This window comes from Aphis gossypii, chromosome X, assembly GCF_020184175.1.
Source record: "Aphis gossypii isolate Hap1 chromosome X, ASM2018417v2, whole genome shotgun sequence".
Classification (NCBI taxonomy): Eukaryota; Metazoa; Arthropoda; class Insecta; order Hemiptera; family Aphididae; genus Aphis; species Aphis gossypii.
This window is the reverse complement of record NC_065533.1, coordinates 32,652,906-32,669,961: the sequence shown is the minus strand read 5'-3', so window position 1 is coordinate 32,669,961 and position 17,056 is coordinate 32,652,906. Positions and strand designations below refer to the sequence as shown.

General features: G+C 27.7%; 1 protein-coding gene across 5 annotated transcripts in view; it reads left to right on the top strand.

The window, feature by feature from the left end:
• LOC114125499 (pseudouridylate synthase RPUSD2-like) overlaps nt 1–17,056 on the top strand; it is a 394,976-nt gene that overhangs the window by 49,916 nt on the left and 328,004 nt on the right. Inside the window, exon 1 of one of the 5 annotated variants that reach the window (XM_050205680.1) lies at nt 16,012–16,217. The exons of the other annotated variants lie outside the window; for them this stretch is intronic. The gene's annotated coding sequence lies outside the window, so the exon portion shown is untranslated. Of the gene's footprint in view, nt 1–16,011; nt 16,218–17,056 lie in introns of those variants that run through there. 5 annotated transcript variants of the gene reach the window in all.

The following is a 17,056-nucleotide window of genomic DNA, read 5'->3' as shown; positions in this document are numbered from 1 at the left end:
TTTAAGGTTCTATAAGTATCTAACTTTTATTCTACTAAGGAATGCGAGTATAATATATGTACAAACCATTCGGTTTTATTGAAAAATACATTTTTCCTGCAGCTGAGTTCTAAAAATGTAGAAATCATCATTAACAATTTATAGTAAGAACGGATGGCTTACATTTGAAAAAAAAGAAAATTGTAGGTATAGTCACATGCAACTCCTTCAAAGACATAATTGACTTTAAGTGGTTAAATATATGGCTCTTTAATTATATATACTTTAGTCTTCCAAACATCAGAATTCAAATAAATACACAATTCAGGGGAAAATTGGGTAAAAAATCAAACTGTGGAATTATCCAGAACATAATATGACGTATAATATATATATATACCAGCTATTACGCATCGCGAATTATATAGTAAAATCTTTCTTCTTAAATTTTAAATTATTTTGTATCAATAGTCTGATTTTATATAAGGTTTTTATTTTGTATTAATTATAAAGAGTCATCTTCAATAGAGAACAATAATTATAAAATACACACAAAATAAAGCTTTTGCAAAGATTTTATTTTATCGAATGTATCTGAATGACTTATCCGTGAAGAACTTATGATAATAAAAATAGTAATAATAATATACATAGGAATTATAAATTGTATATAATATACATATATTTAAAGTCCTTTCTAATTAAATGTATATAACAAATATATTATATATGCATTGTACTTAACTAAAATATCAGAAATATAAGTAGTATTTATTTATTGTAATAACTTACAGGCTGATTTACCAAATATGTACTGAATGTTCATTGACGTGGTATTATATATAATTTATTATTTAGATACTTTTCGTAATGCCATGATGATAGTATGGCGTACACTCTCGAAGTTAATTTTCGTATGAGATGTAAATGTTTTATGTACGATATATATATATATATATTACAATAAGTATTATTATTTACGAGATAGCACTTTGCCATTTAAAAAACGTAAAATCTATTATATCACCGCTGTATAATAGCCGAATCCTTCAGTTAATGTTATTTAAAACAGTTTTGACATGCAATTTGAAATAATTATCAAAAATCATGACGTGTAGTTAAGAAGATTGAAATGTTGTGCAAGACTCGTAGCAAATGTTAAGGGTTTTTCTATATGATTAATATTTTATTTATTTACTAAAGAAATTTACGGTCTAAACATACATAATATGTAATAAAATAAGTATAAGTATCTAAATACTTTGACAACTATTGTACTAGACTTGGAAAACGCGAGGGAAGTGAACAATTATCGCACTGCTTCCAGTAGTATAGTATAGAAAAATATATAAATATATTAGTATAGAACATAACTATTCAACGTTTCAATGTAGATGATAGTGATTTAGTGTGTGGTAGGTATTGTCTATATCACGTGATAATTTTATGCTAAAATCAAGTTGGATGGGTGTTATTAGTGATGTAAATTTTATAATTACTCATACTAATTTCTTATCAAATAAATCCTGTAATATTATACAGTTATAATATTTTTAACCTTCATGATTATATTTTAAAATATGTATTACTGTAACCATTTACTGATTTTAATATTACTCTGTTGAACATAATAATATATTAATATATTATGTATGGTAAATCTATAAAATACAAATAGCAACATATTTATTTAAATTAGTATATTATAATATTTATCAAGGTACTAAATGTGTATTTTTATCTATTATTAAAAATATTGTATTCTTACACGGAGTATAAATGTTGAGTCTGGAGTGTATAAACGTCAAAAATTAATTAGTTTAAGAAAAATACATTTAACTACAATTTTCAAATTTTTAAGTTTACATCTTTAAGGTGTGATTGCTTTATTTTTATATAATAAAAATAGTATAAAAATGTATAATTTACTGGTGTGAGTGAATTTGTTGTTGTTTATAATATGGATCTACAAAACACAATATCCCATCTCGTACTTTCAGAATCTATCGACAGCTAAATATAAAAATGAAAAAAAAATCTTTGATTTATGAATAACCTATGAACGTACTACCGTTTTATAATACTTATTTATTTATACTTACACGAATTACGCGATCTCGGTCGGGTGCATGACTTCAACCGGATTATGATAATAATAAAATATGATATAACGAAAGACCCAAATCGGTTTTTATCCTCTCTGTTTTTTCCTAAATATTTACAACTATAGTGTATTTAATACCTATATTTTTATTGAAAATGTGTTTAAAATAGTATTTTGTATCCTCGTTAAGTGCTCGAATGAAAAAAAAAAATCAAATCCCAACTGTATACACCCTTAGAAAGACACTGGTCCAGTCATCGAAGATATCATTATTCGATTTTCTCAACAGTATAATCTCGATACAATAAAAAATAGGTATTGTAAATAAAATGTAAAAAAAAATACATTATATATTGGAGACTAACCGTCAAGAGAGGTTGGTCGCGACTTCGAAGAATTTAATGCTCAAATAATAATTGCTTTTCAAACGCCGGCCATTGCATTTAAGTTAGGATCACAACTTAAGTATTTATATTATCATACATAAAAACACGCGTTACATTACCTTGACAGAAGCCCGTCGGCGACATGCCACGCATATTATAGTAATTGCTAGGCGCCTCGGTTCAAATGCAATGTTTTATAAGTACACATTTATTTAATTATTACTGATTGCCCTCAAGTATGAGTATGATATATAGAATGGCATCCTCAACGTGTGCATAGTTCGTAGTAAATTAACGATATTCGAATAGAGAAAAAATCCCGACCAAATATTTCGAAGACCGGACGATGTTATTGTTGATTCGATGTTTCAATCGGTCGTCTTGTTTGCCGAATAGCAAAGTAACCATTTTCAGCTAATAAGAGTTATACCTAACCTTTGTGCTATCTAATTTCGAGCAATATCTTACAATACTTCAAACTTCAAACACCGTCATTAACTGTATGCGTTTATAAATATTATTCATTGAATATATAAGGTTATAATAAATTAAAACATAATTAATACGCTGTAACCTTGTATCGAAATAAATTACTTAGTCATGATACCTAAAGCTACGAATTTAATAAGGAAAAACCGTAAAAATAACATCTTTATGAAATAGTTTTAAAAATTTGCTATGATGAAGTGTATTCAAAATATCAAATCACTATAAATGCAAAAATTATTAACCTTGGTGAATTCCATTAAATCTCCGAGTTATTGAAATAACAATAAAACTAAAAGTAAACATCTAAGTTTTCAAGTATCGAAGAAAAATATTGTTATTATTTAAATTACAATAAAATAACCAAAATCGATGGGTAAATGTTTCTTCGTTTAGAGTATTTTTTTAACCACAGTTGTTAACGGTATAATATTGCTCCGTTTAGAATTCAAAATAATTACGATCAGCTTTTAAAACGTATTAATGTTTATGTTTTCATTAATAGTGTAATTAAAAATATGTTTAAGCATTCGTTATCGTTATGATTGTACTATTTAATGTTATTTTAGATTTTGAATTATACTCGAATAATTAATAGTTAAAATTTATACTAACATAGTATAATATGAAAACGCAATAAGTATTAAGAGAACCGATAGTGATGTTACTAACTTCAGATATTAAATTGGATAAAATATAAAATCTTAATTTAAACGAATATTGTTGCACTAGTATAGTATAATAATATATATTATTACTAGTAAGGATAATCCAGCCAGATATATTTACACGGTTGAAATATATATTACAAAGGTATAAAACGTTGTATACCAAACACAAAGGTTTTTTTTATAGAAAAATCATTGGATAAAACCGGATATTAATACACTGGTCGATAAACTATTAACAGCAAAATAAATGTTATTCAATATTTACATATTTTTCTCATTACTCCAAATAAAAATCAGACCAGTTATTATTCGAATGATTCTTTTAACGTAAGAAAATGATAATTTTAAAAAATGTCATTCCAAAACGATATTTGTATTTAAAAATATAATACATAAATTTATTTATTAGTTTTTCATTTTTTGATATTTTAAAAATGCACTTATTCCAAGTTATAATTTAGTATTTTTATAAAGAATAGTTTTTACTAATATTTATATAGGTATTTGTATAAATGTTTAAAATGTAAATGGTTGGAATTGATTAAAGGGCTCATTATGAGATATCATGTAAAATGTTGGTCCACTATATTACTAATTTATACTTATAAATACTAATTGACTTTTTTTTTTTCATAATAATTTATCATAGAAATAATTTTCTGTCCCAGAATATGAAATTGAAAATTGTATAAAAGTAAAAATTTAAAAATTATAGCTGTAAATTTTCAAGAATATAATATTAATATTATGCTGAATTTATGAGGACTTAAAATTATATCTATATAATCATACTTTTTAAAAAACGTTAATAGCTTCCAAAATAATGAATCGCCCTATATATTATCTGGTACACATAAAATATATAGGTTTATGTATGATACAAAATATCTAAATTGCATTATACTGCAGTATCCTCTGTCTGCTATAATATTAATCAATATAAGAACACAATAATAGTTACATTTGGCATATATAATAGCCAATAACATGTTTCCAACAAAAGTACCGTCCCCATTCCCGTCAAACAACATAATGTCCAATAGGTACCCGTTTTTATACATGTCATATTGCTACCAGCTATACCATGTACAATTTTATTGTTTGTAAAATTTATGCAATGATATTTTCAATTATTATATTTTTGTAAGGCCTTTTTTATACTTTTAAAAATGAAACGGTGCTTAAAGAAATATTTATTATTTTAAAATAATAAAAACCAGATACCTACTATTAAAAGAGACATTGATAAAAAAAAAAAAAAAATTGTAAATTATAAATAATGTGTATTTACGAAACGGTTTATGTATTATAATATATTTATACACAATTGTATGCGCTAGCTGATGTATAATAATTGGTATGTAAGAAAACATTAAATCGGTGGAAACGAGTATCGGTCATTATCCTTTTATTTGGTTAAAAAAATTAATCCAACGAAAAGGGAAACTCATAAAATATACTTTTGGCTGTAAAGTGTGTCGCTCCGGTAAACAAAATATGACAATGCAACGGACGGGCAAACACAAACGCCGTCTGTACACACCTGTATAATATTATATACATTAATTTTCTGGTAAAAGCTTTATAGAACTCAACGGGATGCTATTCACACCCGCACAAAGTTTTGCAGAAATTTACACTCACACATCCACGCACACAAGTACTCATTAAACTTTTGAAGACAAGTGTGTTTTATTCTCACAATCGCATGCACCTTCAATGGAAGTATACAACGAAAACAATTAGAGGATGTATGTGTTGGAAGCTATTTGTATAATAATATACTATTAATAATTTATACAGGATGATTTACCAAGTATGCTCGCCCCCTCCCCACTTTCCATTTAATAATGCATTTATTTAAATTATGATTTTTTGAATTATTAAATACATACTTAATGTACATATTTTCAAATTCTTAAACCACTTAAAAAGTGTATCTACTGTGGCGACACAAACTTCTTTTTCGAATGAGAAATCCCTTGACGGCGTATCAAAATCAAATTCGAACGAGAAGTTTTTTCACTTATTAAAATGTTTATACTAAGAATAATAGTCCCTAAAAATGGTTTTACTACATAAATATAAAATATATATAAAATTGGATATTTCTAGTGATTTTTATATTTTAGACCGTTTTTATGAGCTATACATTTTTATGGATTAATATTAAAATATTAAAATGCTCAATTCACCAATAGCTTTCATATCTTCCAAACACAAAGTTAAATAACTTATAAACCACTCAAATAATTTACAGTATAAAAGGGGGTTATGATTTGGAAAATAAAACTTTATATCTCCACAAGACTCCTTAATCGATGTACAAAATCATAAGAATTTATAAATAAGAAGATATTAAAATTCCGTAAACCAGATAATAATCACATTATTGACGAAAAATAAAAAGAGTGTATTATTGGTTGAATTGCTTTGTACATTTTATACAGTATTAATTATTGCTGTGTCATTAACTGTCAACTACTACAGGTATTCACATGGTGTGCACAGTGGGAAGTTGCTATATTTTTACAGGGACGCCGCGCCGTGGAATAATATCTGGTCTAAAAATAAATTGGTTACCTAAAAGGTGGCAGCGGTTTCCTTATGATTTGTAATACTTTGACTGGGTAAGGGCGCCATGGGAAAACCTTAGTTTGAAAAAGGTCACTGTATGAGTCGAAAAAATTTGGGAATCACTCGTCTATGACCTATGTAAATAAATATAGTGATTCTTATTGTGGTAACAACATATATACATATATTATTGTATTTATACTTTGAATACAAATGGTTTACGATAGAGTTTTACTAAAAATATCATCATATTATAATAGGTATATGGTTTTATTTTTTTTGTAAATTTTGGTACAACAAAAATATAATATCAACGATAATAAATTACCAATTAATTAGTCAAACTTCTTATTAATTATAACTAAAAACATAATATTTACAATTATGATAGGCTGAGTAGACGATCAAAATTTTGAAGGACACCTGTGTGCCATTATATATTTTCCGTTAATTTACTACCTAAGTTACTACAAATCATCTAAAATATACGTTTATGATAAAATGACCACTCTGTATACACACATGAGTTCGTATTTGATTCGTTGAACTGCAGTTTATCCCTTTCACTCTCTCTTTTATAGATACATGACTTTTTTTTCACTTTGTTAATATATCTTATTTATTTTCGACCTGAGATCACTTGAACTGTTGAACTATTGTTAATAAGATGTAATTATAAATGATTGTATAAAATGTTTTTTTTTTTTACATTTAGTATAATATACAATTTAAAATCAAAAAGTCATAATATATTTTATATTAGATTTAATATATTAAAACTATAGGTAGTACTTTAATTAAATGCTTAAGTTTTGAAAATAATTCAATGTCTCTTCGAAAATTTTCTCATTATCATAGAATTTTAAAAATATCGAAAATACATATTGTGCACAATTTTTTTTTGAAAAGCATTTTATAGTTCATAATATTCACCTTCCCTTGATTGATAAGGGAATTTATATTGTAATGAATTAATTGAATGATTTATAGCAAGCTATTTGGTTTTAAATAATTTAATTTTAAAATAAAACTCTGTGGCTTTTCCATAAGAACCTCAAGGATAATAATGAATTGTTCTGTCAAAATACAACTATTACTAAGAAAATATTCCATTATTTACATAGTATTTTTTTTTTGCATTTTTTAACTATATTTTCAAATGAAAATAATATTACAATAATAATTGTTTTATTAGTTTTTAGTGGGTTTCGTTCTCTCCCCTGACGATTGTCAATGCTGTAATATAGAACTTAGTGTAAAATAAAAAATATGTTTCTACTGAGTAACCTAACCTAACCTAACTGAGTGATACACCGAGCGTGCTCACCCATTGTTTTTCGCCAAATCAATTATTCAAAATTTAATTTTTGGAATCTTTTAATATATCTAAGAACAAAATATATTCGAATTCTCGAGATTTGTATGCTATACTTAGGAAACACGTTAGGTACAAGCTTAGCAACGAACATACTTGGTGAATCGTTCTGAATAATCTTACGGTTGTATTCAACATAAGTAAACTTCAAACGAATACGTTTTAAGATTAACTTTTCGCGTTAATAGTCTTATCGGCATTACGGCTGAAAATATTTTGTACCTGTATATAATCTTATACTACACGCGATACATATTACACACCCATACATGTTTTACGGGCGTTTTAACTGGTTTCCATAAACCATATATACATAGTTTAACGTTATAATATTATGATGGATTACGGTATACATTCTCGACCGTAGGTATATGATATAAATATTATTATTATCTACCTACTATATAATAGTTATTCGTATTATAATACGACGACCGCGGTTTGGTTAGAAACACGATTTTTATGTTTTTTATTCGCATTTGAAACTAGATTTATACGGTCCCGTACACGATTTCTAACACGACGAAGTAATAAACGACGACATATTATTTCGCTTTGGTTTTTTTTTCCAACAATTTTCAACGACTCGTGCATGCTATCAAATGTTTGTTCAGCTGCAGATTAGGTGTCTGTATAAAACGTATGTAATACGTAATTTATTGGTGTATTATATACTTTAGTCTTGTTGCGAAAATATAAAATAATATAATATAATGCAGTTAAAATAGAATTATATTATAATTATATACATTATTCGGCACATTGACTGCGCGACGTGTTTCTTCGGTTATTTTTTTGAAAATATCTCTACAGGTTTTGATTATTTATTTTGTCCCGTTTCCAAGAACCGCACGATTTAATACTATTATGATGCGTATTATAAATAATATAATATAATGCAATTACGAGGTCGTAAGCTGCGCCAATACGACGGGACAGATTCTTATTTTACATTTCCCCCTCCCCTCCGAATTCGATCACTACTTCCCAAAGCATTTCTTTGTTGACGAAATATGTTCGATTCGTTTTTTACTCTCTCGAACGATAACGACAACGGGATAAGCATTTACTTTGTATTTTTGTAGACCTATAGGGATTTTTGAGGACTTGACAATGACATGTGCTCTCCGGGAAGTGAAGGATTTGAAAAAAGTTTTGTGGAACTCAAGCCACAAAGTGTGTTGTAGGCATTGTGTTTAATGATAATATTGTATTGAATAAGTCGAACGCGGATTATTAACTTACCGCTATTATTATACAAGAGATACGGTTTGATTTACGATATTTATGGCAAAATAATAAGAAAGATGACCTTATTGTAAAAAACTGAAGTCACATACACGTTAAATAACAAAAAAAAAAAAAATAACGAAACGTGGGCCTAAGGAGATGATAATATTAAATTCGATCACTGAGAATCCTTCATAATACTTATTGGCATTTTGAAGCATGCATGCAGACCGGAATGTCGTTTTTTTCTGACAAATGACAATTATTGAAATATTGAGGGCTACCTCGTTTTTTGGTTATCATGGTACAAATTAGGTTGCATACCACCGAAGTAGTACGTAAGGCATTCATATTTCAAAAACTATTAACGTTTTTGAAAGTATTTTTTTATATAATTTATAAAATTCATTAAAAACAACATTTTTCTAAAATATATTTTATTATTATTATTTTTATTTTTTAAAAACATGTATTTTTTAATTCATTTTTCTAAAACAGAATATTTTGAAAGCTCTTTGATATAAACTAACCTAAATTTTGAATGAGTAGCTTATTATACCTAAGTTATAAATACTTAAAGTTTAGATGTGGAAGTTAGTCATGAAATAAAGTTGTGTAAGACTACCCTTTGAAATTTTGGTACACTACTCTGCCCATGTAAATTTTAAATATATAATATTATGGGTACAGTAAACTATTAGTCCGAAAATTGTATTGATCAATTTACTCCGAGTAATATTCTGCTTTGAAATATTGAATTAAAAACGTATGTTATCTTTCAAAATAGCATAGAAAAACTTGAAAAATGATAACGCTTAAAAATTCAATTTTTTTCAAAAATATTATTGTTTTGCGATTTCGTATTATGCGAAAGAAATCTTTTTAAAATCGTTAGTGTTTTCTGAAAATAATGAGTATTTAAATTAAATAGATCATCACTTATATTATTAATTATAATTTATTATCAATAAAAATACCAGCGATTCTCGGTTCAGTGGTCCACCTCAATTATACGTAAATTTGTTTCACTCGTGACTCAAACTTGTTATTTATGTACGCACATACATGCTTTTAAAATTTAAGTAAATCGACAAACACAATTTGTAAATTTATTGTGAAACCCTTTAGTAGAGAGACCTTTATATTGCTATTATATACGTAGTACAATATCGTTTAACAGACAATGTTGTTATTTTGTTTAGTTTCCGTTGGTAGTTTTGCAGTTTTGCCTGTCTGTTGTCAACACAAGAGTGTATAGTTGCGTTGGTCTACATATTACAATATTTGACGGTTTAAACGTGCTTGAAGTTTGCAGTAGCTATAACACCGAATCGGCAGAAACAGAATTTTTTTGTTGTTGTTGATAAAGTGAGCAATGATGTTATAACCCATATAATATTATAATGCAGTATAATATACCATCTATAGGTGCATGTAAAACGGATGACATGTCTATATCAAAATATTAATTATTGTAATTTGCATATACACTCGTGTATATAGACAACAAATGTTTGATTAAATTTTGCACTGTATATATTATAACAATAATACTCCTATGGTGTATGAGCTTTATTCCAGGAATTGGCGGTTTATTCGTGTAACAATGTAATTCCTATATTATATTTTATCATAATAATGATAATACGTGTAGTATGTGTATTTATTATAAAGGATGATTCGTCAAGCGTGCTTACTCTCATTTACTTTTGTCTTTAATAATGAACTTATTTAAATCACGACTTTTGTGTTTTAATTATGCTTTAATTTCCCAACTTCATTTAACAATCAGATTTTATTTATCATTTAATGAGTGTCCTGTTACAGGGATAAAAACTTATTTTTTTTTCAAATGAGAATATTGACCATTTTACTGTTAAGTGTGAACTATGAAGCAAATAATTTTCTTGGACACATTTTTATGTAACCAAAATATATTTTTAATTTCAACGTGTATTTTTGAGTTACTTATCTTTTTTTTACTTAAAATATGATGATTATAAATGTAGTAATTAGGTACTAATTAATATTATCAATCAAGATTTTATAATTTAAAATTCTCATTTGAAAAAGGAAGTTTGTATCCCCGCAAGACATTCTGTAAAAGAAGTTAAATACTTGAAAATATGATTTATAAGTGTACTTAAAAATCAAAATTTAAATTAACTCATCATTATTAAATTTAAAAACTAGGGAATAAGTGCACTGTTAGTGAATCACTCTGAAAGTAAGAAATAAATAGGATTAATTTAAAATTGTTTAGCAGTTTTACAACGACATATTTTTTTATTATATAATTAAAATATTAAACGTTAATTCGTTTTTAATAATAATAAATAATGCATACGCGTGATTGTCTAGAGTAGGCATCCCCATAGTTGTTATATTTTTCAACAAAAGAGAATATCTTAGTCATTTTATTTTCAATATTTTAGAATAAATAGATATAAATAGGAACGGTGATTGATGAATGATGACACATTCGAGAGATTGAAGGTTTTTGAACTTAATTAGACTTTAAAATAGAAGTTTTTGTTGTGTTTATAGACTAAAGTTATTGTTGTTCTATTTACTGTTAGGATATTTTATAAACCTATACGTTGTACATCGTTGATTTTATACGACGTTTGTCTCCAGTTATTTGTCTAGGATAAATATACTGAAAAGGCTCGTATAGGTCTTGTATTGTTATGACTTGGCTTGCGACCTTAAATTCGAATGTCACTTTAACTGAGTAAACATAATGCAATACAATTGTTTTATGTATTATCAATATGTCGGTTTTTGGATTTATCGAATATATCACGTCCTGGAGAGATCTAATGGTATTACATAGTTTTACTTAGTTTTTAGTATGTTGAGCTCGGAGTTAAACTCCTAAGAATTAATTTTTATTTATATTTTCACGTTGTTGAATGAAAGTAAAATACGTTTTAGCTGATTTGCAGGATTTAATTTATCTTGATTTTCCATCCATTAATCAGACGAGATATTTGATTTAGGCGTACGTTATGAACGACTATTAGGATTTAGAGTCTTGATACACAATATGGAATATGGACATAAATTATGATGTTTATGTTTACGTAAAAATATTCATACCTAATGTAATGCAATTATTTGTAATATGACGTTTAAAGTAATAAAAACAATTCATAGTGTAATCAATGAATTTATCAAATCATTTCTTTTATATACATTTTAAGTATATTAAATATAATAATTGATTATAATTGAGTGAAATAAAATTAAAAATTAAAAAATACTGCGTATTTTTGTTATTTCGCGTGAGTCCGACCACCAGTAAAATCGTATTAAACATTTGATGAGTATTATGAAATGACGCGTATCACCGACGGAAGGAAAAAAAAGTTATTATTGAATACTGCAACGATATAGATAGGTACTTAACATACGAATGCGCATACAACATTGCTGCAGGGTTATGGATTGTTTTTTTTTCGCTGTTACCGTGTGACCATTCATATAATTTATAAATATATTTATTATACATTTTATAATGTGTATATACGCTGTAGCATAAATATTATTATTAATATGCATTCGTCGCGTGCATACACATGATATATAGCTGGCGTATAACATTGTTTATCTCGTTTTATTCGGCGTCGTTATACTGGCGAGACCGACGAGGAGCGAATCCGAATGAATAATAATATTGTTCACGTATTTATGTATTTAATATTTATAGGTACCTACCTACACAGCTTTGGAAAGTCGGCCAAAGTCCATTATCGTCGAATTTCGAATGACATGATGTCATTAAAACATTATTTAGTCGATACGTTTAAAAGCGTGAAATAAGTGCAAACATTCAAATTTTATCTTTAATCATACATGATTTTATGGAAATTTCTGTTTGCAACTGTTATCTTTCTGATTTTCCTACACTAAATATGTTGAATATTGTCATGCAGCATTCTTACATGCTTGCAACCATTTCTACGACGATGGTTATTACCTATGTTATTTATTGAGAATTTAAGCACAGTACAAATCAAAGCATCAAATAAATTACTTAAAGAGTGCTCAGCAAGCAATTTAAAAATACGATCTCGCTCTCTCTCAAATAGTTTTTACAATATAGTTTATAGCCGTCCACGGAAAAAAATGTCAGATTCTAATTCAGGTGTACTGAAATAGGTTTTTAAAACTGCACTAGCAGATAATTTATTTTTTCCCATTGCATAAAGTACTTAATAAATTAAATTACGCGAAATACGAGCAACGTTGAAACAACACGACGATTGGCGTGACAGAGAATCGAATAATCATGATTGTATCAAACCGTCGGTATTGCTCGAAACCATCGGTATACAGGGAATCTGTAAAATATAATTTGTTCTGCAGCTTTATTTTAAGAACATCGAAGTACTCGTACGTTTTATTGCCACGGCCGTCAATGGATACTAAACTGGATAGCGAATATAAACAAAAATATGTTAAGAATTACTTCATGTATTAGAAATCAGAAATTATTATACGTAGTGTTGTCGAGTATTAATTGTATTAACTATCTGCAGGTGATCGAAAACAAAAGTGAATTTAATTTATTTTGTAAACACGCATTGAGTAAAAAATAGAGCAAACAAGAAAAATGTTTTTATATATAAAAAAAATAATTTAAAAAAGCACTTTCAAATTTCACATTTCGAATCGTATAGTAACATGGCATACATGTATAAAGCACTATAGCATATTTTATTTGTGAAAAAAAGCAAGGTATGCTTTAAGTTTGGAATTTTGGTGTTAATTATGTTGTTTAATAAATTGTAAAAAAAATTATCATCAAAACTGTATGTATCTACTTATAATGTCTGCAATCGTTTTATTCTAGGTAGGTAGATAATATTTATGTTTCAAGTACCTATCAATTTTATTATAATATTATGTTAAACTTTATTACAGTGCGTAGACTATACAATATGATTAAACAGAAGTACATTCATGTCTGAGAATAATATAATACAAACAATATTTATTTTCTTGAATTAAAATTCTTATAGAACAAAATGTCATTTAATTAATTCTCCTTTTGAACTTTAAAAATATTATGATTAAAACAATGACTTTTAATAGTATTGTATGGTTAATGATCATTTATAAGACTAAATATAATAATACAAGTTGTTGTTTGTAATAAATCTTTTGAATTTACTGCAAGCTAACATATTATGTAGAACCTATAATGCATTTTGGCAAATTTCTTAATCTCTTTGTCTATTGCTATTTTGAATTGTCTTATTTAATTTTTAATACATTCAACGGATAAATATCTCTCAGATTTCAATAGGAAGCTTTATAATATTGTTTAATTAGTGTTTACGTATAATTCCAAGACACAAATGAGAATGAATATCAATAGGGCTTTAGTGTTTATCACAAGACCCAAAGAAATATACACATATTGTTAAGTACAATTATTTGCAGAGAAATTATTGTACTAAAAATCATAATCCTATACAAATTTGAACTATAGTGTACATTAATCAGTTCTCTTGAATGCGATAAGTTATCAGTGATGACAAAATGAATGAATAGAACACGAATTTTACAATATTTTTCTGTAGAGGATCATCTTTCGTCGATATAAGTTAAGTTGGGTTCTTGTGTATATATATATATTTAACTGGTTCATAAGAAAATTTGAGTTTGTTTGAGTGAGTGAATTCGATTAATATGCGTGCCCCTGTGGTTTAAAAAGTTCGTAATGCCACTCGGTGTAATTTCGTGTTAGCAAAAAAACCGCTCAGCATCTTAAATGAAAAACTCTGTATTATTAGCGCTTCTCTCATCTCAATATTATAATATTTCACTCAATCATCTAAACGTTGAGCGTATTATCGATTATTATAACCGATTCGAATTTTGTTGTAAATTATACAATTCATATTTTGTTACTACCGCGCCCAGAGACGGTGCAATGATTTACAAACGAATTTCAAAAACGTTGATGTAAATTACACACGGCGTATAGTTGTATATGTTTTGGATTAATTTTTGTGCAAATTATCCACAGCCGATATTGTATGGGTGTATCGCCCACCCATTATTATAATTATAATGATAACACTTATTAGTCAACGGTCATATTATTATATTTATATATATCGAACTTATTATTGAAGAACGCGCGTCACGTGTAGCAGCAGTATAATAATACTTGCCAGCTATATAAATCGCTATTAAAAAATATGCGTTTAATGCGATAATATTGTACAAAAAAAAAAAAAAATTGTTATATTATTACGCGGGGGGAAAGGTATGACGATAATAATAAAAATAATATGCTCGGTGCACGGCCGCATGCGATATATATCATATTAATACGACGTATAATACGTACTACATTATATTTTGTAGGTAGGTAGGTAGGTATTATAAGTGACCTGCTGCAACACCACCCGACCACCGGAGCGCAATTACGATTTTATTCATGGCGCACGACGTGATGCACAAATGTATTATAAATACGTTTTTTTCGTGCGATTCGCATTCGACTTTCCGGGAATCGAAGTCGGCGATTCCGTATACGCAGTAAATTTGTGCAATAAAAGAACTATAAAGTTCCAAGTAATTTCGATAATATCGCGTATGTTTTGCATCGCGACCGTTTGCTTGCCACCGATTTTTTTCCCCCGACAGATTTGTGCGCGTACCTATTATTATCACGACTTTAGGCTCGAATTGTCGTAATATTGATAATATTATTGTGTCGTTCGTCGCAAGGTCGTAACTGAAAAAAATGTCGAGGGGAGGGGTCCAACATTTTTTTAAATGTATAGATACTGAACACGCTTGTCATTTTTATCTATGATTTACGTTAAATATTTCTACTTTTAAAATATTTTTGGGGAGAAGGAGTCCCAGACCCTCCCCCCAGTTACGGCCTTGATTAGTCGGTAAATTAATAAAATAATAAAACGATAAAAACATTCGACGTGTTAATATTCGTGTAGAACTACAGTGAAACGTCACTCTCACCCACTCTTGACTGCCAATGTCGCGCGCGCGTGACGTTAAGGCTTAAACCGTAATGATTGTATTATTATTACGCGTATTATAAAATCGTATTCGATTACTAATTATTATTGTAATAATTTCCTTATTATTTGAATTGTTATTGGCAATAATTGCTAGTATATAAGAGCATGCATATCGGCTGCACTACTATTAATAATACTGCTGTGTAAATAATCAGAAATGCGATCATAATATTAACGTCACAGTTCTTTTTTTACGTTCTGGATTTTACGCGCTTAGAATCTTTTCGATCGCGAGTTTGTTTAAAATTTCCGTTTCGTACCGTTATAGTTTTCCGCGGTGTTTAGTTTACTCGGGTCGACTGTTTATCCAAAGTGTATATCTTTCGGAATCGCACACGAGCAGTAAGTTGTATATTGAAAACATCCGTTTCGCGGAACTCGAAAATAATATATATATATATATTTATATTTTATTATAACAACGATACATTCCGAATTCCTTCGGTGGCATCGTTTGGTTCAGAGGTGTAGTGTAGTGTAGGTATTATGTGTGCGTCTGCCCACGTCCAATTTTTAAAGTAGCCCGTCAGCAGTATTGCAGGCTTAGCTGACTATCGGACTAGAAGCCAACGGGTCATGACTTTCATAAATTTTTTTGATTATTGTTAAATGTATGATATATTATACATGGTTTTTTTTCTATGATAAAATATAAGCATTTTATTGTATTAATAACAATTTATTATGCATAGCTAGCTATATCCACATACATACTATACATATCTTGAGAAAGTTTATACTAACTCGGGTCGGTAACTTTACCATCATGAATGATTCATTGAGCATTTTAACTGTCCTGTTTTCATTAAATAACAATTAACTTATTCAAACTCAGATTTTTGACATTTTAAATAATAAACCTAAAGACCATTTTACAAATTCTAGATTTTTTTTTGTACTACTTTAGGAGTGTGCTGGGATGATACAAACTTCTTTTTTTTTCCAAATAAAAACTCCCCTCGGTTTTTACTGTAAATTATTTAGTAAATATTACTTTTTTTTTTTTTTAAATTATGTACCTAATTCCGAATTTGAACTTGTAGTTTATCAATTATAAAAATGCTTATATTATAAGAATAATATTCCAAAATATGAAATCTAGTATTTTTATTACACTTGGGACAGTATACATAATTTAAAAGCTCAGAATTTTCATAAAAGTTACCCTCTAAATAGTTTAC